Source organism: Pyrgilauda ruficollis, unplaced genomic scaffold, assembly GCF_017590135.1.
Source record: "Pyrgilauda ruficollis isolate IOZ18807 unplaced genomic scaffold, ASM1759013v1 scaffold83, whole genome shotgun sequence".
NCBI classification, from domain to species: domain Eukaryota; kingdom Metazoa; phylum Chordata; class Aves; order Passeriformes; family Passeridae; genus Pyrgilauda; species Pyrgilauda ruficollis.
In genome coordinates this window covers 1,376,430-1,400,531 of record NW_024530266.1, presented here as the reverse complement: position 1 = coordinate 1,400,531, position 24,102 = coordinate 1,376,430, and the positions used below count along the sequence as shown (strand labels likewise).

Genomic DNA, 24,102 nt, shown 5'->3' with positions numbered 1-24,102 from the left:
TTGCATATCCTTCTTTATCAGAAGAATACTTGCCTACAAGAACAAAAAAAAAAAAAGCTCCTGTGTCAGCTGATCTTCACCACTGCAGCCACCTGATCCAGGAGACAAACCATGACTCTTCTGGTTTCAGACACTAAATCAACTTTTGTTAAAAAGAACTCCCTTCATTTAGAGCAGCAAACCTATTGCTATAGAATGCTTTTTTTCATAATGAAGATAGCAGAGATGAGAATTGGGAACAAAAAAAGAGAAGGAGTAATTGCAAGTTCATTAGATAACCTGAACATAATGCAAATACACTGAAGATAAATTTAATGAGCATTAGGAGAAATAAACTGAGTGACACATTCACCTCATGTCCTCTTTCTCTCAAAATAAAAACTTAACTATGACTACTAAAGCCTTTTCCCTCATTCCATCTCATGAGCTGAAATAACAACAGACTTTTTGAAGACAAACATTGTCCCTGTACTCAAAAGGGTAAGAGCTACCTAAGAGCTTTTATCTTCTTTGGTCTTACTTACACTGCATGGAGGGAATTAGGACACCAACATCAGGGCCAAAGTCCTCTGGGACAACTGGGAGAAGGACAGCAGGTTCCTCAGCCAGGTGGCACCTGGGCAGCCTGAATGTCCACCTCACACAGCTCCATGCAGTCACCCACCCAGACACTGAGCTGCTCAGAAGGAAAACATTCCACTTGGATTGCATAGGAGGGAACACATTACATGGGCAGCAGCCAACCCCCATGGGCTGCACATGATTTATTTGGCTTGTGTACGAAGAAATCCAGGATTTGTGTGCATCCCAATTCCCACTACTCGGATGCTTTTGAAAATATCAGCCTTATAGGTTTTGGCCCCTACATCCACACCTGCAAGCACATGGAAGGCAACAGATCACTTCACAGAAGAGCCAAACATTTGTACTCATTTTCTTTGAGTATCTAGATTTTTCAGACTAGCAGGAAAGATATCATGTTCTAAAGCTGTCCTCAATCTAAACTGTACAAACTGTAGCTGACACCACATATCCAATGAACTTGGGGACGTATCACCTTACGATATATCACAAAAGAGTAGAAATTTTTGTTTTTAAAGACAAGTACCATTTACAAAATTATTACTTGTAGAAGAAGAACAGAAGAGTTCTCAGAAGAACAAAGAAGAGCACGTTAGAAACTGGGAGCAAGCCACATTATCTATGAGGCACTGTGTCAGCACAGTAGTTTTCCTCCATGCTGGGTGCTGAGGAGTTGTGGGCCCATCTGCCCCTGACAGAGGTTCAATGTAAAGTCCTTACATATCAGTGGATCAAAGAGAGCTGGCACAGAAATGCACAAAAGGAGCTTGCTACTCTGGGAAGGAAGCTGAGAGTCCCAGCTGTACCTCTGTTCCAATTAGTCGCTCCATGAACTTTTGTCACAAGAGAAGGTTTTCTGAAAAAATAAATACATGCTCTGATTAAATAAATTGTGAGGAGTTCATTTGCAATTCCACAGTCCCCAAGGGACTCAAGGACCAATCTCTCTGGTGTTTCATCTACAGTAATTTAATAGCTTACATTGTAAGACCTATGGCCTACAATGAAGATACCAGGACACATCTTGAGTTTATTTATTATTCACTCTAGTGCCACTGATTGAAAGGCACTACCAGGCCAAATTAAGCAAACAAGACCTAGCAGTCCCACTACCTGATGCACTGATTAGTACAACAGGCTGTTTTTGCTGCTGGGATCAACAGCTCCACAGCTAACAGCTTCAGGTCAGGCTTGCAAGAAGCAAAACCAAGCATCTTCCTCCATTCACATTCCAATTCACTAGAAGTCACAACACAATTTAAATCCCTACCCTCACAAACAGAGACATGCAATATAAAGTGAGCCTCACCTCACAGATTCCCACATTGCTGCTATTCTACACACTTGTCCTCTGCTCCATTTGGGGCTAGATTTTTTAGTCTGTTTTCTTCCAACATCTCCTTCTTCCTTTGATTGCCTGGAACTGAGTTGGTCATTACTATTTCAAGTAATGATGCCCCAACTCTGCAGCATCTCAGAGCTCTGAACAGCAAAGCACTCTTTTAATGTAGAGTGCACTCAATAGTAAGATTAATAAAAACATCAGCATCTTCAGAGGGACATCTTGTATCAGCCTAACAAGAGGCCCAGAATGGAGAGCAAACGGTGCTATGAGTCCAGGCAGTTCTAAGACTCTTCTCTTACAAATCAAAGTGAACATCCACTAGAATCTCCACTTCCAGGCCACACGCTGCACTGCCAAATATTTTAAAAGTCACTGTTCTCTTTTAAAGAACTCAAAATTACCTGAACACTATTTACACATCTGTCACAATTAATCATCTACACACAGAATCTCTTGATAAAAAATACCTTCTTTACATTTGGTTACATAAATAAAACATTATATTGGGCTGATCAATATACTGTTGTAAAGCAAATGGTTTATGTAGGTTGGTGACAAGCATCCCTCACCACCTAAGGTGTAAACGTAAGTGTGACAATTCATTTGTCTCCTACCACTGCAAGAAATAAGGTTTTATCAAGGATGAAAAAGAGTTCCATAATTGCTAAAAACTTTTGAGATTTGTCTCTGTGGAAAATGATAGATGTTTGTGCTAATTTTCACGTTTTCCACCTAAATATAGTCAAATATAAGGCAAAAAAAATTTACTTTACAGGTGAAAGGATGCAACTTCAAGGCTTTGATGCAAAATACCTGAGCTCTCTTTCACAGCAACTGTGAGTATGAGTAATTCAGCTGGAAATTGTGAGAAAGTGATGAATGGCTCGTAGAGTTCTCCAACTGGTTTCCTATGCATCTGCTCCAGTTGATAAACTACAACTTATGTAACTAGGACAAGGCAATTGAGCAATAAAGACAGCACAGGAAATGCCATTTCTGCCATTAACCAAAATACTCATGGCATTTACATTCTCAAAGAACCATTGGGAAAATCTGTTCCTTTTTTTCTTTCTTTCTTGAGAACACAAGTGTTTACAAAAATCAGTAACACCTCCTTTTTTTCTCCACCCACATGGACTTGGCAGCATATCCCAATATTTTGTTATGTCAGCTTCAAAAAACCTGCATTGTATTGCTCCAAGGCCTCAAGAAAACCAAAACAAATTACACACTGATTTAAGATCTGCCCTTTTCTCCTCTGTGTGCCCTGTGCTCAAAGAGAGACTTGGCTCTCCCCCTAAATCTGTCCCCAATTCAGCTGCTGATTGGAGCTGGTTTATGGGATTAATGTCCATGATACGAACTAATGAACATTTATGAATCAGAAAGTCTGTATAGGTACCTGAACAGTGCATGGTGTTATCACCAGTGCATCTGGGAAGAGTGTGAGGTCTTTAACAACCTGCACCAAAGTAATACTCTTGAGATGAGAACGATGAAGGAAACAACAAAATCACCCAGACATCCTTGGAGAACAGAGGGACCATGAAATGCTGTTTCTCCTAAAAGGTAGCAGTCCCCTGCCTGCCCAAAGAGACACACAACCACCTACCTCAGACAACAACACAGGAGTCCAGGACCACAGAACACAGGCAAAATGCTCAGTTCAAGCATGCCTTTCCTCTCTAGATCCCTTGGCATGACCATAGTTCTCCCTGCGTATTTAGAAGCCAGTTTCAGAGCAGATTGAAACCTGTGTTTTTTATAATACTCCTACAATTTTGAAGTTTGTACCCAGAGATCTTCTCCTAGCACAGGTTGTTCTGAGCAAAGGATGAGTTTTGCCCCAAAGGCTTGACAGCTCCGAGGACAGCAGAGTATGCACTGTTCAAAGGGGAGAAAAGGGAATAACCACACTTTAGGAGCTAATCCTGCAACAGTCTACAAGCATAGGCTCCTTGTTCTCCCTAATGAACAGGCTGGCATTGATGCCACAAGACATCTGGGTTTTGCTAAAGGAGAAGGACCTCAATCACAACTGGTAAAAATCACCCAAAACCAGATTTTGTCTTTGACTGGAAAAAGCCAAAATGAAACTTTGATAGATACCTAAAAATTATCTAATGTCCAACAATTAGTAATTCAGGTACAGATTTCACTTATACCTAGAGAGTAAATCCTGACTGATGGTGTTAGAGCAGGTGACACATCAACATTTATTAAGCATGTTGTTTTACTGAAAAATAACTCTCACCAAATGATTTCCAGAGATTACAGCCTAGGCTTAACTGTTGAACTATCAAGTCTGTAGGATACCATATAAAGAAAGAGTGAACAGAAATGTCATTTACCTTTTAAACACTGCAGTTTCAGACCCAGCACAAACTAATCTCTCTCTCTGCTGCTTCAATGAGTGCAGAATAAAACCCACATGAATGTTCACCTGCATGCATATTCATATACCTGTGTTTTTAGATTAATTTGCCAGTTTATGTTCATGGTCTAAACAGGTAGGAAGTCTCCCTCATCCTTCCCAAAAGTCACCATACAAATTACATGTGATAATGTACAAGTGACACTGAAGGATCTGCACCTTCTCCCTTTAAGAAAAGATCTATAGCTGGCAGGCCATTAATTTTGCTATAAGTTGCCCTTGCTCTGCAAGGAATCCCTTCATAAATTCCAATACATTAGTAATTACGCCATAATTTTTTGCAAGGTTTCTATGCTGCTCATTTGTAGGACAGTTTAGAAAATTATGGAAAAATCACTAACAATCTCATCCAAGTTACTACTGTCCCTCCCACAAGCTTCATAATGAATAAATGAAAGCAACAGGCTTGTTATAAAATGGATGCTGTACTAATTTTACCAACTGAATATAAAGAAGACTTCAATTCTTCTGAGAACTCTAGGTAAAGAATGTCTCAGTAGGAGACAACAACTCCCCACAATATTTAATCTGCCTTCAGAAGCTCTTTCAACAGAAGATGATAATTAAAAATACACATTTCATTTTGGTGAATCAAACAAGCTCTAGATTACACATCATCACTTTCTTCCTGCTCTCCACATGAATTCACAGTGAAAGAGCAGACCCAATCTGATAACCAGGGCCCTTGGTAAAGTTCTGCATGACAGCTCCCTTCCTTAAGGAGCATAAAGCTGGCAATCAAGAACCTGAGCCTCACAACCAGAGCTGACATCAGGCTGTCCTGCTACAGGAAGGAGAACAGAGAACCTTCCCCTTTACAGAGCAAGAAACAAAACCTATTTATTCCATCTAAGGTTCTCACAGTTATGATTCATACAACCAAGTAACTGAGGGAAAAGGACTAAGGGGATACTTATCAATTTATATTGTAGAAATGATCTCAGCATGGCAAGTGGGGTAAAACAGGAATCTAATCAAGATTATTTAATAGTTCTTGTCAATTGATCATAAAGAATTGTGATAAATAGGTGTGATTCGTGCTGATAAAATTGAAACAGTAATCAATATGGATATAGTAATCAATATTTGAAGATAACAAAATTGTTAAAAAAGTAAAAAGCTAAGAAAGCGGAGGGGAAGGGTCCACCCCCCCATTATTTTTTAACAGAATGTTATAATATGAATGTTCATAATTCAAAAGACTTGTACAGGTTATTCTATCATTCTTTACATTTCTCGATCCAGCACTACATTATTTTTACTGCGTAAGTCATTGCTGCCATAGAAAAAGCTTCCTATTTAGAGTTTTTCTGTATGTATTATCACGGCATGTAAATGCAGTATGCAGAAGGGTTTAGTGATTCATGCATCACTGCAAATGACGTAGCACTGATTGCAGGTAGAACATATTTCACTGGAAAACTGTCCAGGTGACAGCTCCCATGTATTGGCAGTCATGTCCCCACTGTTTGTGTTAAACTGTTTCTGTTTAACACAATCCAAGTATTAGACTCCAGTGATATTTGTACATTAAGTTCCGTTCAGCTCAGTGGAGTCATATGTGTGCACACACAGACATGCACATGCATAAACAGTTTTATGAGTAAGGACGTACAATTAAAAGTTTACTGCAAATCAGTAAAAGGATCAGGGCTGATCAGTATGGAATATCCTTGGGGAACCTCACAGCAATGCAAATCAGTTCTGTAAGAAATTTTTAATATCCTCAGCACTTTGGGGGGAAAAGCGACTTCCAGAAGAATTTTTCTAAGCAACAGACAGCATTATGAAGCAGGAATAATTATCTAGTAAATGACTGGGTTGGTTTAAAACTTTCACAGAAATGTAGTAAATCTCTACAAAATTGTCAGATTCCCTTGTAGAAAATCATCTTTATTTTAGTCTCTGTCCCAAAAGGAAAAGAAAAATTAAATCCCTGAGTCATAGCTCAAGATTCACAAATACAGGACTTAAAGGGACTTAAAGCAGACCATTATGTGACTCCAGGAAACTGCAGGAAGTATCTAAGCTAATAGCTTAGAATAAGGGACAACATTAGCCCAGCTAGGCATTTTCCAGTATCTCAAATGACATTTTATAAAGATGCACTATCCCATCTGACTAACAGCATTTCACCAGTTGTCACCAAAAAAAAATCTGCATGGCAAAACCAAAATTGAACAACAGCTTTTTCAGTACAGAGAAAGGAAAACAAACATCTGCTTTACTTTCTCCCTCCCTAGTTAATATATTAAGCTAAAAAATGAAACAGCACTGTTTTAAAGCACTGCTATAATATTATTTATGCCTCTGAGCCATCAAAGTAAACATCAGTGTACCGGACCATGATTATATCACACACAAGACCACTTCATAACACTGTTTAAAAGCTAGGCTCAAAGAGGCCTTTTCTAAATTGAAAAATTATGTCGGTCTTAGCCATAAAACTCAAGACCATTTATGATCTCTTTAGACCATGAATGTATGTATCTCAGTAAGTACTTAATGACATTCCCTAGCAAAAGGAATATTGTAAACAATAGTTACTACTATTAACTGGTTATAAGTTTGAAGTCTCGAAACTGTTTTGTCCTTACCATCCCCTACACCACACCACAAGTCTTCTGGGTAAAAAAAGGTAAGAAAGGAAAAGGGAAAAAGAAGCCTCAAGTTGTCAGACACAAGCAGAGAGCCCTACCTACCTTTACAGAGACATTTACAGACCTTTACAACATTCTCAACAGCTGAATTAGTGTGAGAGCAGGTGCCAAAACCCCAACACTGAAGAAAAACACACTGCAGTCACTCAGTTTCCAGATGGGAATGAGTCCCAGCCTGCTTCCCCAGGCCCATTCCAACCAAAACTGTCTCTACTGCTTCATACATGCTCAGGCCTCCAGCAAGTTCCACACAGTGGAAATAACTCCAACTCCCTGACAAAAACGAGGTTATTGTGCCTGTGTTACCACTGCAAATGTTTCTGCAAAATATGTTTCTTCCAAGGACTAAGCCAAGCCCAGCAGAGACAAAGTAAAAATTCCCAGCTAAGGCAAGGCACCTTGCAATCCAATTCACAGAGCTCTTTAGCACTTTGGCAGGCCCATGGTAACCTCCACCAAGGCAAGACATCCCAGGACTTCTCCATTCCAACCCTGCAAAATGCACACAAAATACAGAAAGACCCATACCCCAACCTTCTGCTCATTTTAATACCAATGCATTCATTACTGGAGCAGGAATTCTGTATGTTTAGAATTACAGGTCTTCATTAGATTTTCACACCGCTAGCAGCAAGATTCCTGTGGAAAAAGAACTAGTGTTCTGGTTTTTGTCCCAATTTTGGACCAACACAATATGCTAATTGCTAATCATCTCCTCCCTCATTCACTACTCAAACACTGAAAAAACCTGCGTACTCCCAAAACCAAAGCTGCCTGCATCAGACATTGTCTAAAGGAAGTACCCTAATTATGCCTAATTTAGGATTTACATTTTAATTTCAACTTCAAGACAGCTGGGCTCTTCTCAAGGGAAAACCAAGAGGAGCACAGTAAATCCTTCAGGCACACTTCCCCCTGTTTTTTTTTTTTTTTTCCAAGCTGCTGCTGTGGCGTTTTCACTGGTTGAAGACACCAACGCACAGCAAAAGAATATTTTTGCCTTTAGCCTTTCAGATTCAGAGAGGCAAGAAAATGAAGTCAAGAAGATAACTTGATCCACCCTTTCAAGACAGTTGTTCCATATTTATGTGGCTGCCCCATACCAAGTAGAGTACCACTGGCTTGTTTTTAATAAAATACAAACACTTCAGTTGCATAATGGAAGTTAAGATGGTCTTTAACAAAGATTGCAGCTGTAGAACCAACCCCAAGGATGTGGCCTTAAAAACTGAAGCAATACATAAAACAAGGTTTTTAGATGGGTTCCTCAGAGCTCACCTGCAATAAATTCACAATAAGCTTTGATATCAATGCTAACAAGTAATTAAATTGGTGTTCCATTTGTAAGTGTTTTCAAGTTGTGCTTAAAAACATTTTAACATAAAACTGACAAAGAGATACACTCTCTGCAAAGACGCTGCTCAAAAGAATATACAGGATAAAAGCCAGCAATGCTGTTATTATTGCATCAACATCATGAGAATGAAAGTAATGAACAACCTTGAAGCTTCCTGAAGATGCTCCAAAGTGTTTGCAAGGAAGGCAACCTGCATTTACACGACCCCTGGACTAGCAAAGTTTCTTTGTTATTCTCCTAAGATAGCTAAAAACCTTTCAAGGCAGGGCAATGAGCAGGTGAGCTGCAAGGCCGTATCAATCAGTCCTGGATTCAGCAAGAACCAGGAGATCTGAGCCACTTATTTGTCACAGCTGTCACACTTGAGACAGCCACAATACACAGAGTATCACCACACAATTTCAGAAAGCTTCAGCCCATAGAGAGCAACACCCCACCACTTCAGAAGGCTGCAAGCATCTGTCCTTGTTCCTCAGCCCAGCCTTTTATCCCCTCCTGTTGATGCCCTGCCCCTGTGTGCCCTCTGCTCCCTTTGGTGGTTGCTCAGTGCCCCTGGGCACTCTCCATGGCTCATTGCTGTCAGTGCTGCTCACCTGCTGCTCACAGCTGTGCCACTGGGGATGAGGCTGGGCCAGCCCCACTCCCAATCACCACAAACTGTGTGCCTGCACTTACTCACAGAACAGCTCCCTCAAGACAAGGCATCTCCCAGAGCAGCTGTGAGACAGCCAAAACACACCCATACACCTCAGCACTGCCATGCCTCTTTTTACCTGCTGGAGTAAGCAGGTGAGTATTGAGGATGTAGGAGGGAGAGCAGTTTCCTCTTTCTCACTTCTGGGCAACCACACAGGGTCAGCCTGAATTCCTGACACCCACATGCCACCAACTGCTGCCAAGTGGTCAACAACACAAAAAAATGGTGTTGTGTACTGTTCTGCCCAGATGTCTATTTCTCTACCAATATTCTTAAAATTCACCTGAAAATTTTATAACGTTGAGCCTGCCTTTTTTGGACTGCAGGCACTTTGATGGCAAAAGACAAAACAAATTAAATGTAGGTAAAACATAAGTGTAAGATACTGAGCCAGGCTTATACAAATCACAGTGCAAACCACACAGTTCTATTCTACTAATAGTCTAAGTAACCTTTCTTTATCTGTTGCACACATGAATATTCAGAGGGAAGTAGCTAACGCCAGCTGCCCTAAGAAGTAGAATAATGTCACTTGCACATTACTGCCATTGCTCACAGCTCTGCCATCTCAAGCCCACCTGTCACCACCCTGGGTGGCTTTGTGCCTCTGACTGGAGTGCAAGGGCTACTTTGTCAGTCACCTAGAAAATACCGTCCTAGTATTTGAGCCCTGACATTTCAAGTAGCTCTAATTCAGCTTTCAGCTCAGTTCTTTGTCCTCTAAAAATAACTCATGTTTAATTGCAACTGGCTACAATTTTCTAATTCTTTGTGACCCCAAACCTCTAAATCTATTACCCAGAGACAGCCAAAGTAATCCTTAATGAAGGTGTGGGTACAATGCAACATGCTAGGGGCCATCTGGTTGCCAGGTGTTTCCTGGCTTAGCTTTTCTTCACAATACACATCACTCCTCCTCCCCTAATTCCAAGGAAGGCAATTTCTACCTCAGGAAAGTCCCTCATTAAAGACACAGACAAGAGCTTTATTGCAAGCAAGTCAGCTGCAGCACAGCAAAGTCCAGAGCCCACAGCAGAAAGCCTAGAAGGGCTGTTTATTACCACACATATGTTCCTGTGACTACCACCAAAAGACCGTGCCAGGACTATTTCTGACTGTTAATAGGAAGTGCAATATTTTCACTGAGACCCTGTGCTTTGTGTCCTTCACCAAAAAAAAAAAAAAAATTAAAATCCAAGGTAAGAGCAGTTTTTATAATAGTACCATTTATACAGAAAACAGGTAAGCAAGACTGGCAACCCGGGGAATTTGATTTATTTCAGGGACCAACACAACTTGTCAGTGTAGTTAGATCCTGTGAGCTTTATTTTCAAAATGGACTTTATTTGAACAACATGGACTTGAGAGTCCTATGGGTCTGTTCAACAATCACTTGACCCGTAGGAGAATGTGGAATACCCGTGACACAGCACTTCCCCACAAATTAAAAAGTCATCTCTTTGGATGTGTAGGCTGGCCCATTATCTGTCTTTATGGACACAGGTACTCCAAGGGCTGCAAAAGCGGACAAAAAATGATGCTGAACATCTGAACGTCTTTTGCACATTCACCTGTATGGTGAAACCAGGACAGGGGTGGAAGCAAAAATACATGTGGAAAAGGTATCAATCATAACATGAATATATTTCAACCTACCAAATTCAGGAAAATGTGTAACATCGGTTTGCCAGATCTCTAGAGCTTAAAGTGTTAAGTTTACATGTTACTGTTTTCAGCAAAATCCAAAAGCTAGGATGAGGAAGTAAAATATATGTGCCATCTCAACTCCTTAGCATTTTATAATTTATCTCCTTCATATCACTCACTGGAGTTTGCCCAGGTTTTCCACAAGATAACATGACTTCACAAGAGCTTATTTTCCCCATGAACAGGCAGACAGATCAAAACACCCAATAACTGGTAACCATCCTTCCCTTGAATGGAGACAGTGATTTAACAGACAGAACCTTGGGAAACAAAATTACAAGGGAATGTTTCTGCCTACGGACAGGAACTGAAAATAAGCAATACAGGAGAGAGTTAATGGTTTTGTGTAATTTCAGCTTGAGAGGACAACTTTCAAATCAGGATTATTACAGGATCATCCATCACAAGAAGCAATCAGAACAATGCAGGCAGTCTGTAGGATACAGTTCATCTTGGTCATGCTTCTCCCCTTCCCCAGGTAAATCCTGCCATGTGCAGGGAGCAGGGATGTAGCACTGCCAGGCTCTTTCATGATACCATAAGGCAAGCCTTTCCATCTAGGTGGTTGATTGGGCTGGTAAAGGACCAGAAAAGCATGCAATAAATCCACATCCCCCCCTGCAGTAGCTGTTTGCTCACCGCTGCCTATCCATCATGCAGACTGGGGTGGAAAAGATCAGGCTGCACCCCAGGATCAAAAGGATGGGGGGCAAAGGGGCCATTCTCCAGTTCGCCTTCCACAGCCCCGACAAGCTTATGATTAGAAGGTTGTGTTTCGCTTGATGGTGGTGCAGAAGGGGCCGGTGCGACTCTCGAGGCAGCACAAGTGCCCTCCTTTTTCTGGTCTCCAGGTGCCACATGTGCCATGAGCGCCTCAAACACTGCCCACCATGGACACAAAAGCTCTGACAGCACTCTGTCACCCCACGTAACTTGGTACTACAAAGCATCCCCTGAAGCATCCCATATTTGATGATTGAAAACATTGCTGCTGTTTAGTCAGATCACAGTCTTTAGCCCGTAACAAGAGTCTGTCCAAATCTGTAGATTCAATTTTCCTGACATGCTTTTTCAAAATCAGTTGCATTGTCTCTGGGATATCTTTATGTTCCTGGGATACATCACTCCCCATAATTTTCAGCTGCTTACCCTCCATCCTGCAGAAAGGTCAATCGGCACCATGGGCTTTGTTTCAGCCCCCCATAAAGTTCAGCTGAGCATCATCACCAGTGCAGCCACTAGTTGCCTATTTAAGTCCCTGTTCGGCTGCCATTTGTGACAATTAATGGCACAGACTCAACAGCACTTCTCCACCAGCTCCTCTCTGCAGAGCATCTGCCACATCACATCTCCTCCCCCAAGGTCAGGTGGAGACAAGCTTCTCTCTGCTACCATGGTGTTTGGCAGGCACATCTCACAGCCTGTATCTCAGTTCCACCTCATCTCTCTTCAGGCCAAATCCAGAAAATATTTATTTGTTTACTTGCAGTAGTCAGTTCTCAGGAATGTTTCAGACTGATTATGTACGATTAACAGGGTCAGTGGCATGCACAGAAAAATTGTGTCAGTATTTCTCAAGCATGACAGGGAAAACTCATTTTTACAGCAAAGACAGAAGCTCTTGTGACTCCTCCCAGTGTATAGAAAAGCAGTCTGAGCTGGGGAACTCTACAGAGTCAGGATGCTCCATCTGTGCTTGGGAATTAGCAGGTTACGAAATGGAAACAGCTGCTGCTCAGAGACACACAGGGCAAAAATGCCTGCTCTGCCCAGCAGCCAGGAATCTGCTTTGCTGGTCTTGGGCACCCAAGTACCTCGAAGAGCCACTGTCTCATCAGTCATCAGCAGAGTCTATAGCCACTCTACACCTTCACTGCCTAGGGGGACATGACAGGCCCTGATTGATTTATTGGTGGATACAGAGACAAAGCTAAAATTTGCCCAGCAAATTGCAACACAAATCATTCCCAACCCCAGAAGAGCTTCTCCGGTTCAGCTGCAGATCAAGACCTAAGCAAACAGGACAACCTAAAACCAAAACCAACAGCATACCTGTGATGGACACGCCAGCAGCTCCCACCACTATCCCAGAGCCCCACCAAGCTCATTTGCACTGCTGATCCCACAGCTGTCTTGCCCATGATCCCAAGCTCCTCAGAAAACAAGCAACACCTCATTTCAAAACAAAATCCAGCAGAAGAATATCACATGTTCCTTTTCCACAGTTTCGTCTATGCAGCAGGTTTCACAGTTACGTGGCGCTCTGCCCAGAGCTATGTTTCAATACAAAATGAGTGATTAAACTGAAAGGTAACAAACTGAAAGAGATAAATGCAGACAAACCAACACTGGAAGAGGAAATTACCAGTGCCAGTTGTGAAAGATTTTCAAGTTCAGCTACGAAGTAAATCCATCACAGCAAGGGATATATTAAGTGACTAAAGATATAGTACCTTTATTCTTGAGGCACACTTACTTGCTTGTTCATTTTACTATCTGTATATTTTAATATCTTTTAAAATTCAAGTTTCTGCTAGAAATTATTTTCACAAGCTTCAAAATACCCTTCAAAGAGCTACTCATCTGCTTAGTGACACAGACATGGGGCAGGGCTTATTTATTAATCTAGGAGGATTACACTTCAATCTAGATGAACCTTTGCCTGCAGGTAAGAGCAGCAGGGCAGATAAATCCACCAGATTTTCCAAATGCAAAGGCATGAAAGGAACAGAATCCTAAAGAAAATTATGTCGTGCTTGGATGGTGAAAAGAGGTGAATATAACGAGATAGCCACTTCTTTTTTATCTGTTGTTCAACACCTGCTGGAACAGGCAAATTCTATTCCTACTGACCTGTCAGCTCTGAACCTACCTCTAATAGCTGAGACAAGTCTCCATAGCTCATTTTTTCAAGTGAAAACATAGCACATTTCCCTGATCTCTTTTTTCCTGCCTTTTTAATGTGCCCACAGATCACTTTCTCACTGGAGGAAAGCTCATTTTTCACTTACCCTCCCTCTCCCTTAGGCAAGAAAGAAAAAGGCACCAAAAACGCTGCTACAGAAAACACAAACACACAGTAGAGGTAAAATATTCATTGTCTCCCCATCCCAGGATACAGACAACTCACTTATTCCACTGCACACTGAAATAAGTAGTGTCATTGAGATGGATCCTGCAATAACTTAAAATGCAGAAGAAAATGCCATCCTCTTCAGAAAAAAAAAAAAAACAATTACAGCTTCTATCATATATAAAACAAATTAGAAACAAAAATAACTCAAATCTTCCAAGTAACTGAAACTTCTGTACTTGAATTCACATGAGTTTAGCAGAGCAGTAAGGGCAAATCACCTGGTGCCAGCCACAGGTATTTTAGAGCAATGCTCCATAATTCCAAACCTGCAATAGTGTCAGTGCAAGGAAGTCTTTCTGACCCTGGTAGTAAACATGGATTCATGTCCTGAAGTATGGAATACATTCGTTTTGCCCAATATTTTTTTCCTAGTATTTACTCCCTCCTTCTGCTTGTAATAGGTGGTGAAAGAATTCAGTCCTAAAATACTTAATTTGAAGGGTAAACAAGTTACTTTAAGTACAGCTTGCACATTCATCAAGTTGCTCTGTTCCCATCACTGGAATAAAACAGAAAATTCATAGCACCACCCAAAAGAAGGAGTATCTGCCTTAAAATAGCCAGTAGCATTTTTATCTGCTGGCTCAGAGAGGTGAACACTTTTCACCAATTAAATATTGTCACTGTCAGCCATCTTTTAAAAAATAAATTAGTTATAGTCAAGGACTACTCTCATAAATAGCAGTGTACAAATCCATTTGCACTAAAAAACAAAAAGCGGAATCAAGCTCCTAAAAAGTTTTCAAAGCATTGAACAAGGCATTGTTTCAGCAGATACTGCTTACTTACTGTAAGTGTCACAAAGCCTGAACGTGCAATACAGGGTTCAAAGACTTAGTCCAGAGGAATCAAAGGACAGAAGTCCCCACAACTAGAGCTGCTCAGTGCACATCAAGCAACACTGGCAGCACTTTCACAAATCAGCATCCTCCCAAAGGTCAGTGTCTGAACAGACTCAGGGTCTGCAGGGCTGGCTGGCAGGAAAGGCCTGACTGACTGTGCCTATTGGTAATGACAGGTCATGATGCAGGTCAGTGCTGGCATCCTGATACCAGCACTGCCATCTCAATAAACACACATTCCAGCATCTGAAGCATCAAGACCATAAATATGGTAAAATGAGAAATGTGTTTCTAATTTCCAAGTGCCTGTAATTATCAATTAGAACTTTGCAACAAATTATTAATTCCATTTGTTGCTGAGAGTGATGCTGGAAACATACAGTGGACCAAAACAAGTGAAGGAAAAAAAAAAAAGCCCAAGTGAATTCAGCTTTTTTTTGCTCAGAGAAGAGTACTAAAGGTCATTCTAAGTGCATACAGTTGGACTTTTTTTTTTCCCCAAATGCAATCCACAAAAAACATTCTCAACTATTTGTACTGAAAGGTACATTTAGAAGAATTTTTAATACTGCATTCAAAATACTGCTAATGTTTTAAGAAACACTAGTAGCACATCATTAAAATTATCTAAAATAAAAGACTGTAAGTATTATCTATAAATCACTTCTGCTATTTTTGGCAACCTGTTGATATAAAACTATATATATTAATTTGCAGTAATACAAAATGCCTTTTATTAAAAGTTTAAACATAAATTTATTATATGCTGTAACAAACAGCACATGGGTAACAAGAAATGCTTAGATTCAATATTCTGCTGTGTTTTACTCAGAAGCACAACCAGCTCCCTACAGCCTGACAGCTTAACTTTGCAGAACAACATGGAATGAAAGCTTATTTACCACACTCCATCCTTTGCTCTTCGGAATGAATCAGGTTATTAAGCATTCCACACACACACACAGGGGTTTGTTTGCTTTCCTTTTTTTTTTTTTAATTACTCTTGTTGGAGGTTAGGATTTTTTTTCTTTCTCTCAGGGACTTTGTCCTATTTGTTGCCTAAGAGATGATAATGATTGGTACTTAAGAGGCAAAAGTGGCCAAGGTGGGGGACAGGGTGCAGCTGGCTACTCTTAGCTGGGGTTTTTTCTCTTGGGAAGGGCAAAGACAAGGAGAGATTTTGGCTGGGCTCAGCTCCTCGCTCACTCTCGGGTCAGAGGGGAACGTCAAGTTGCTGCTACCATGGGGAGAATTCACTGCCACTGGAGCCTCTAGTCCCTATACTGCCTCTTCTTTACCATGAGTGAGCCTTTGCTCGTAGGAGCAGCCGGTGAACTGGGACCTCAGTAACACCCGATCACACTGGAAAGGACCATCACCATCTACTGGGGTGTCTCAAGGGAAAACCTGGGACCCTGAGCCCCTTCCTCACTCCGAAGGAGCCTCTCCTGGCTGCTTGCAGGAGCCTGGCTGCTGCTGCCCAGCTGCCCAGCCCCAGCTGTCTTCTGCTGCTGCTTTGGGTTTTTCACTATATTTTACCTCAATACCCCGTGTCTGCCCAACCCCCTGCGGTTCTTGCTATGGCTGCAGAGTTTCTGCTGTGTTTTATTTGTCACTCTGGGGTGTGCCCACATCTGCTGTTCCTGCTACAGCTCACTTCACCGTCCAGAGGGGCACCGGGACGGGCTGCCCCACGGGTTTGTAAAGGAAGCGCCTTCTCCATCCCTCCCGCTGGCTCGCCCGCCATTAACCAGGGGTGGACGCGCCACAGCGCCCCCTGCAGGCAGGGGAGTCACGCGCTGCCTGCCCGGCCGGGAGCCAGCAGCGCCCCTGGCGGCCGTGACGGGAACTGCAGCGAGGGGAAAGCGCCGGAGAGGCCGGGACTGGGAGCGACTGTTTGCTGCTTGTTTGCCTGGTCACACACACATATGAGTAAATAACTTATTTCTTTGCCTCAAAGCCCCTTAACTTCAAAGTTACTTCAAAGTCTTTCAAACCAAGACAACTCTCTCACAAATTTGCCAACTTTCCCTTCACTACCTCAAGAAATACACATATTTCATCTCTCTAAAACAAAAGAAATAGACAGCTTCCTTCCTGATTTATATGTTTCTTTATCATTTTCTTGGAAGAGATTTTCTTTATAGGACATCAAATCAATCATGTTGCAATAGATAGAGGATGGGCACATCCTTCCAGACACACTTCGCCACATCCCTAAATACCTAGGTCTGCTCTGGACTCCTGGCAACACAGACACTGACTCCAGGTATGCTCTGAGCATGCTGTGAGTAACCTTTGGCCCAAATACTGCCCTACCAGTGCAAATCAAGAACTCTAATACAAATCTGGAGGAGCTGTCACTCTTATTTCAGACATATCCCTTCTATTCTTGCGGCTGCCTCCCTGCACTATGTATTTTGTAATACAGGTAGCAGGGGAGCACTGACAGAAGAGGGGGTATCCAAACAGCTTAGGGCCACCACATCTGCTTTCATCTGTGATGCTTTCCCACCCACAAGCTACAGATGGACAAGAAGGATGGGATATGAATGACCAACCATCCAGAACACCCCTTGAGCAAGGTCTGTTCTCCGCCTTTGCAAATCATCCAGCTCCACCCCTGCATGTCTCCTTTTCGAGCCCTTCGTTTTTTTTTATTTCCCCAGCCTCCTTGAACAATCTTCTAATTGCTGATAGAAACAAAAGCCAGTATTAGTTTCAGCACACTCAAGGGAAGCAGACAAATGCCTACACGCATGACTAGAGTCTTGCTGCAAACAGGCAGGGCAGGCTGCCTGCCTGGCACACCCTGTAACACGGCCTGCACGAGGAGCAGCCCAGCACCTGAGCACATCAGGCACCAGCAGCCAGGGATATGCCAGCAGGAGTCCTCTGTCAGCAGAAACCTACACATGAACATAGAGCTGCTGGTCATCAAGCCACAGTCGCAGCACTTCAAACAAAAGGAGAAGCTTTGCTGTCTGAGCAATACTACATGGTCACAAGAGGAAGGGATGCCTAGGCACACCTTAGACATCACACATCAGCTGCAAGAATCAGGCAGGGGCATTAGAAGACTGTGGGGTCTCTTTGTCCAACAATCAGCCAGGGGACAGCAAAAGCACATTAACATTAGCAAGTGTTAGCACTAGGCTGTGGCACAGCATATGGCCTTGGGTCTGGCAAAGTCCCCATGAGGGGATCAGATCTATCTGCTCAGACCCAGTCACAGAGGGACTGCTGACGAAAGCAGAGTAACTTGGCATGAAAAGATCTGGTTAGCTAAAACAAGCTGACCATATTTCCAGCTAAGTAGAATTCAAATCCATGCTTGACCCCTCCTTAAAGTCAAAGGGTTTTGAACACGCACTTTCAGCCCATTTCATAGTGGACACAAAAAAAATAGTTTCCTCACAGTCCCTGTCAGACTCTGAGCCTTCCCGGAGAAAAGGGTGTCCTTGGACTTAATGTCTGGCACCTTGCAATTGCCCTTGCTGCACAAACTATTCAGATACCTTCTACACAAAGTGAGGAGAACAAAAGGAGAGAAACTCAGCTGTACCTCAAACTCAGCTGAGGCTCCTCCAGGCACAGCCATGGTTGAGACACAAAGGGAAGGAGGCCAGTCCATCCTTCCTCACAGCCAGCAGATACAGGATTCTGGCCCAGCAGGGAAGCACACAGGCCACTTCTGAATGTCTACAGCATTTTCTACTGTTCATCTCTGGAACAAATTCGCACCAATGGAGGAGTTTCAAAAGCACATCCCAAACTCTGTTCAGAACCTTCATAATATGTTTTCGTTTTGAGACAGTTCCTAGCTTTGTTCATCCAAGATCGGAACCTCAGCAAAGTGGCAAGTTTTGCATAGCCAAGCAGCTGTCCTAAGAGATAATCTATGTTCCTAAAGATAGAACTGACAGTTCCTAGTTCTAAACCAGAAACCAGCTCCTATCATTCTCTCCAGAAAACAAAGTGAAAACATAGGGTTAATTGAATCAATAGGTCCTATAATTAAATGCTGCCAAGTTAGCTGACATGATTGGACTATTGGGTTTGGTTTGTTTGGGAGTTTTGTCTTGTTTATCCAGAGGTTGTATATACTTTAAATACAGCTAATTTGGCAAACAGCTATTGAAATTTAATTTAAAATTCTCTTAGGGAATAAAATTACAAGTTTCACAGAGAGAAAAGTAACTTTTCATAGACAACTCACTGGAAGCTACTGCAATCTAACTGTCTTAAAACTACTAGAAGTACTAAAAGAAATCTTCCTACTTCTTGCTGGGGGCTTGACAAGACAAGGAATGTTCCTCAGCTCCTCATACCCATGAGTGCCAAGTATAAATAAAGGAGGAAAATTTGCTAGAGGACCTTAATTCTACCTACAAATCCATAACTTAAGAACTGTCAGGTGTAAACTGATTATTGCCATGAATTCAAAAAGTACCCCAGATTTTCAGTAATCAGAAAACAGAGCTGCAAATGGCATTGTCTCTTTCCAGATGGTGCAAGTCAGGTACACATTCAATGAGCTCATCACAGTTTCTGATTTTCTGATTTTCACCACTTAACCCTGCTGGTTGTAATAAGGCCATTGTCTCCCTTTTACTATATGAAACACATATTTTTTTATATACTTATATTTTTCTAAATTTTTGTATATATATATATTTTACGAAACACATATATTTTATCTGGAAGCATCACGTGCTAAATAAATTGTTTCTGTAGTGTAATAAATAGTCTTATTACATCACAGAAAGTTAGAAAAAAGTGTACTTTAAAAATGCTAGAAGAGAAACAGCGTATCATAACACTGGTCCAGCCTATCAACCAGCACTAACCTGTCTCACAGACTGCAGAAAACAAAGAGAATTGACCAAGCCACACCTTTTCACCATAATTCCTTTCAAACTGGCACCCTAACAAAGATGAAGGATACTGAGTACAAACACTAACGCTCTGAAGCTGATGTCTGTTATCCCTTTCTGCCACCTCCCCAATCAAGACAAAAGAACAAAGATCAGTTTCATCTGTGAGACTGCTGTAGGGAAAAACAGAAGTGAGTGTAAAACCATAAGGATTAGCTCATCTTTTCTCCTTAATACAACAGCAAACAATTAGTGTTAAAGTAAAATGGGTCAATCAAGACCTCAAATCCTCTTAACAGCTAGTACAGTAACCCATGTGGCCACAACAATCCAAATTAACCCCATGGATACATCAGTTCTTTCCTCTGATACCTAGAAAGCAATTACAAATGTCACACTGAACGTCCCTCTAAAACACCCTTGTATAGTTTAGTAGCATAACCTGTTATTAAACCTTCCCACAAAATGAAAGCTTTTTCCTTTACTGAGGCAGGCAGCTTAAACCATCTCTGTTTTCCAGCACCAATCCTCTAAATCAGCTCCACCCCACGGAAATAAGTCTCATGCTGTTTTTTCTTATTAACTGAGATGCAGTACAGAACTGCTGCTAATGAGCACACCTGTATATGAAACAGAAGGATGGAAGAAAAGCACCAACCCTAAATATGTCAGGACCCACCCATACTCTGCCTTAGTGTGTGCAGGTGTGTTTGGGAAGAGATAAGCCGTGTCATGGTATCAGAGAACACTGCACATTTCCATGCTTTCTCTGAAGTACTTGGTATCTCTAAATATCATCAAGGGGTTTACAACACTGAGCTCACACAACATGAACTTATCCTCTTTCTCTTTTCATAAAATACATTGTCTTTTCTGTAAAAACATGCTTAATTTTTAAACGTGCCTAAAGCTGACTTTCAAGCACAATTAAGCACGTGTCTGAACTGAATAAATACAGATGGATCAAAACAAGCATCCTTGGGTCTTAAGGAACAATTCTACATATCTGCACATGCATACCTTTATTTCTTCATCAAGTGCACACATGGACTTAAAGATAGCACAAAACCCAAAATATCTAGATCATCAGATAACTCATTTTAGAAAGGACCTTGGAAGTCACCTAGTCTTAGGACCCCTATTACACCTTTCCAAATTTCTGGTCATTATTTGTGTGCATCTTAAATGCAACACTCCCTAATCCCTTCCTAGTTAAGGCTCCAATTCAGTTTCAAGTGTCCTGCAGCCAGAAATGCCTTTTCTGAAATCCAGATAAAGCCAAGGGGTGGATTTTTTTTTTTCTTTGACCGTGAGCCAGAAGTTTTACCAGATCAGTTCTCAGCACAGCCACTGCCTGCACTGTAGGCAAAATATCTGTAAGGAACTCAGGCTTTAGGCACCAGTAGAGCTTTTATTTTCCTTTCTTAAGCTGATTATCATTTGTCCCATTATGGCAGATCAGACTTCAGATCCTTCATATGCTGCAGATATGTTACAAGCTCTGTCAGTCCCTTGTGCCTTTGTAGAGACATCAGTAATCAAAAGGTGACTTTCGGAAAGCCTCCGTCATAAAGTCCTCACAACCTAAATCCTTTTTTACTTCTTCTTCTTCTTCCAACCCCATTAAGAAAACAAACCTGTCTCCAACTCATGTGTGACATGCCACATTGGGAGGTGAAGCTGAAACAGCCCAGCAGAATCTGCAATGGGCCTCAGCCCTGTTTCTGTGGTTAGATATTTCTAGCAACTTCCACAGACCGTTGTTAAGTGAGCACAGTGCCAGAGCCTGCTCTGTCAGCACACACAGCAAATGCTTCCTCTGTGAATTTAGGTATATGGTTTAGCAAATGGTAACTTGTACAGAAAGGAGCATGACAAACTGAAAGGAAAGGTATGCTTCTGGAAAAAACATCTAGCAACAAGGGAATTCTTAACCCACAGAATGCAGCAATTCATTTAGGGACTGTTGTGATCAGATTGCTCCTGCCTAGGCACAGCACCTTAGGGGTCATTAAATTACAACTATTTCTTTATCATCCACGCATATTAAAGAACACAGCTAAGTGGGTATGATATAACATACTATTATAATTACATCAGTCCTCTACATCAAGGCTGCAAATGCTGCTTTACGTAACAAACTGCATTATAAGCACAATGACCTGCCCTCCAGTGTGCTAAAACTCTCCACAAGAACAGCAACATCTGATTCTCAGGATGACAGCTCTTTGGCTTCTCTCAAATACCCACAGGAAATGTGCAATACGGGTGCAACAAACTGAAAAGTTCCAAAAACCAAATCCTGTCCCTTGATGAGATAAGAAAAGATGAGAAGAGACAGAATTTATGGCACCATGCAGCACTGCTGAGATCATCCCTGCTCCCAGAGCCCCGTGCCAGGGCTCACCTGTGTGTTTCATTACCATGCAGAACAGCCTCACAAAGCCACTGGGGTTATTTTCAGTGTGTTCCTTTAGCTCACCTGTAAATGCCTGAGCTCCAGGAAACTGGTACCAATGAAGACCGAGGTCTTGCCCACTGCTGAGCGCACCACCAGTGTCTTGTAAATGAAACAGACAGTGAGGCATTGGTGGTTCCCAGTCCTAGGCACTACACAGGTGAGTCTGGGCTCCTCTGTACATATCACACTTTCAGAACATCAGCTGGAGAAATAAACAACCATCCACAAACTTAGCTGGACTGCCTTCACCCTAACTGAAGAGAGCTTGTAGCACGCTCAGGGGAAGTGGCCAGTCTTTCACTGTTCATGAATCACTTCTTCGTGATCGATGACGTAACTCAGGGACAACTTCACTATGTCGTGCCCTCTCAGCACATTCTCTTCCAGGCAAGGGCTGAGACGCTGACGCCATTCAGTGAGGAGATAAGGGGAAGAAGCTATAGAAAAATAAATACATTCTGCAGCCGAGCCTCTTCTTGAGTCCTTCAGCTACAAGATCTGTAGTCTAGACATCCCTGCCAGTCTAAACTAGCACAGGTGAAAAGAAACAGGCTCTTTCATGGAGAGGAATCAAAGGTTTGTGGAGAAAATGGGAAGAAAGAGAACCAAAAGAATATGTGGCTCAATCTCACAAGGAAGAACCCTTCTGAAAACAAAAGGGACAGGTTTTCTGAACAATAAGCAGCACAAATGCTGGACAGCAAGTGATTTTTTGAGGAAGGATGGAGTATGATTTATTGGCATGACCGCAGAGACATGACAAATTAGGAACATTGATGCTAGAGACCTAGAATAAGTAAGACTTACAACATACATGTGCATACATCCCATTCTACCGCATGTTAATGCTATGTTAATTGCTATTCTGTTAATTGCTATGTTAAAATGCTACTCTCCACGCTAATGCTCACTTACAAGTGAAAACCTACACCTCTGTCTCGGGAAGAATCCTACACGAAAATCCACCAAAACCACAAGAGAACGTTTTTATTCGGAAGAAAACCGAAAGTGCTAAACCCAGAGAAACTGACCATGTTGGTATCTTTCCGCACGGAGAGCAACTCTCCCGGCATGCGGCACACCCCCTTCTTTCCCGAAGGTGCTCCACAGAGCACATCCTATCGGTCGGGCAGGTCGGGGTGTCTCCCTGGGATGGGTAGGGCAGAGGAAGGCGAGCTCGGCTCATCGGGCGCCTCGGTGCAGCACCACGGCAGCGCAGCGCAGCACACGCCTGCGGCTCCTACCTGCAGCCATCTGAGCCGGGCACATTTTTACATCATTTTCTCCTACATAAAAAGGCATTGTTCGCCGCCGGGCTCCCGTGCGCGGCTGTTTCCTCCCCGTTCCGTGCAATACATTTTTTTTAGGTGGTGGGGTTTCTTTTTTCCCCCCCTTCCCCTATGCAAATTAACAGCGCTTACAGCCCTCGCCTCACACAACGCTCTTTGTTCAGCCGCGCAGATCCCCTTAGAGAAGCTTAGGGGTGGGGGCAGGAGAGGACAGAGGTTCACATCCCACGGAGGGGTTCGCAGCGCGGAGATGCTCTCAGCCCTCAGCGGCAGCCGCCCCCGGGAAGGTAAAACGGGCGTTACCGGGCGGCCGCCCCGCTCCATTTTTACCTCCGGGAGGTGGGGCGGGGGGCGACCCGCGGAGAACTCCGGTCTGGGTCCGGGACTGAAGGGCCCAAAGAAGAGACCGAAGGACGGACGGACGGACGGGGGGAGGGAGCACCCTCAGGACCGGGGTGCCCTCAGAAAGGGCTCGCGACAGCCGCAAGGCGGGAAGCGCGCGCTGCTGCCCCCCCACCCCACCCCCCTTTTCCCTGCACTCCGCAACGGCGCCGGCCCCGCGCCCCCGCCCCGCCCGGCCCTCCTCCTCCTCCGACGGGGCTCGGCACGGTCCTTACCTGAGCGCCACGGCGGCTGCCGGCACCGACGGGCACACGGAGGACGCGGGGTACCCGGCTCAAGCCAAGCCGACCCGCCCCGCCGCTCTCGGGGCTGT

At 42.8% G+C, this 24,102-nt stretch overlaps 1 protein-coding gene across 1 annotated transcript in view; it reads right to left on the bottom strand.

Moving 5' to 3' along the window:
• Positions 1–24,102, bottom strand: part of MAP2 (microtubule associated protein 2) — a 226,243-nt gene extending 202,141 nt beyond the window's left edge. Inside the window, exon 1 of the mRNA XM_041487718.1 lies at positions 24,005–24,102. The gene's annotated coding sequence lies outside the window, so the exon portion shown is untranslated. The remainder of the gene's footprint in view (positions 1–24,004) is intronic.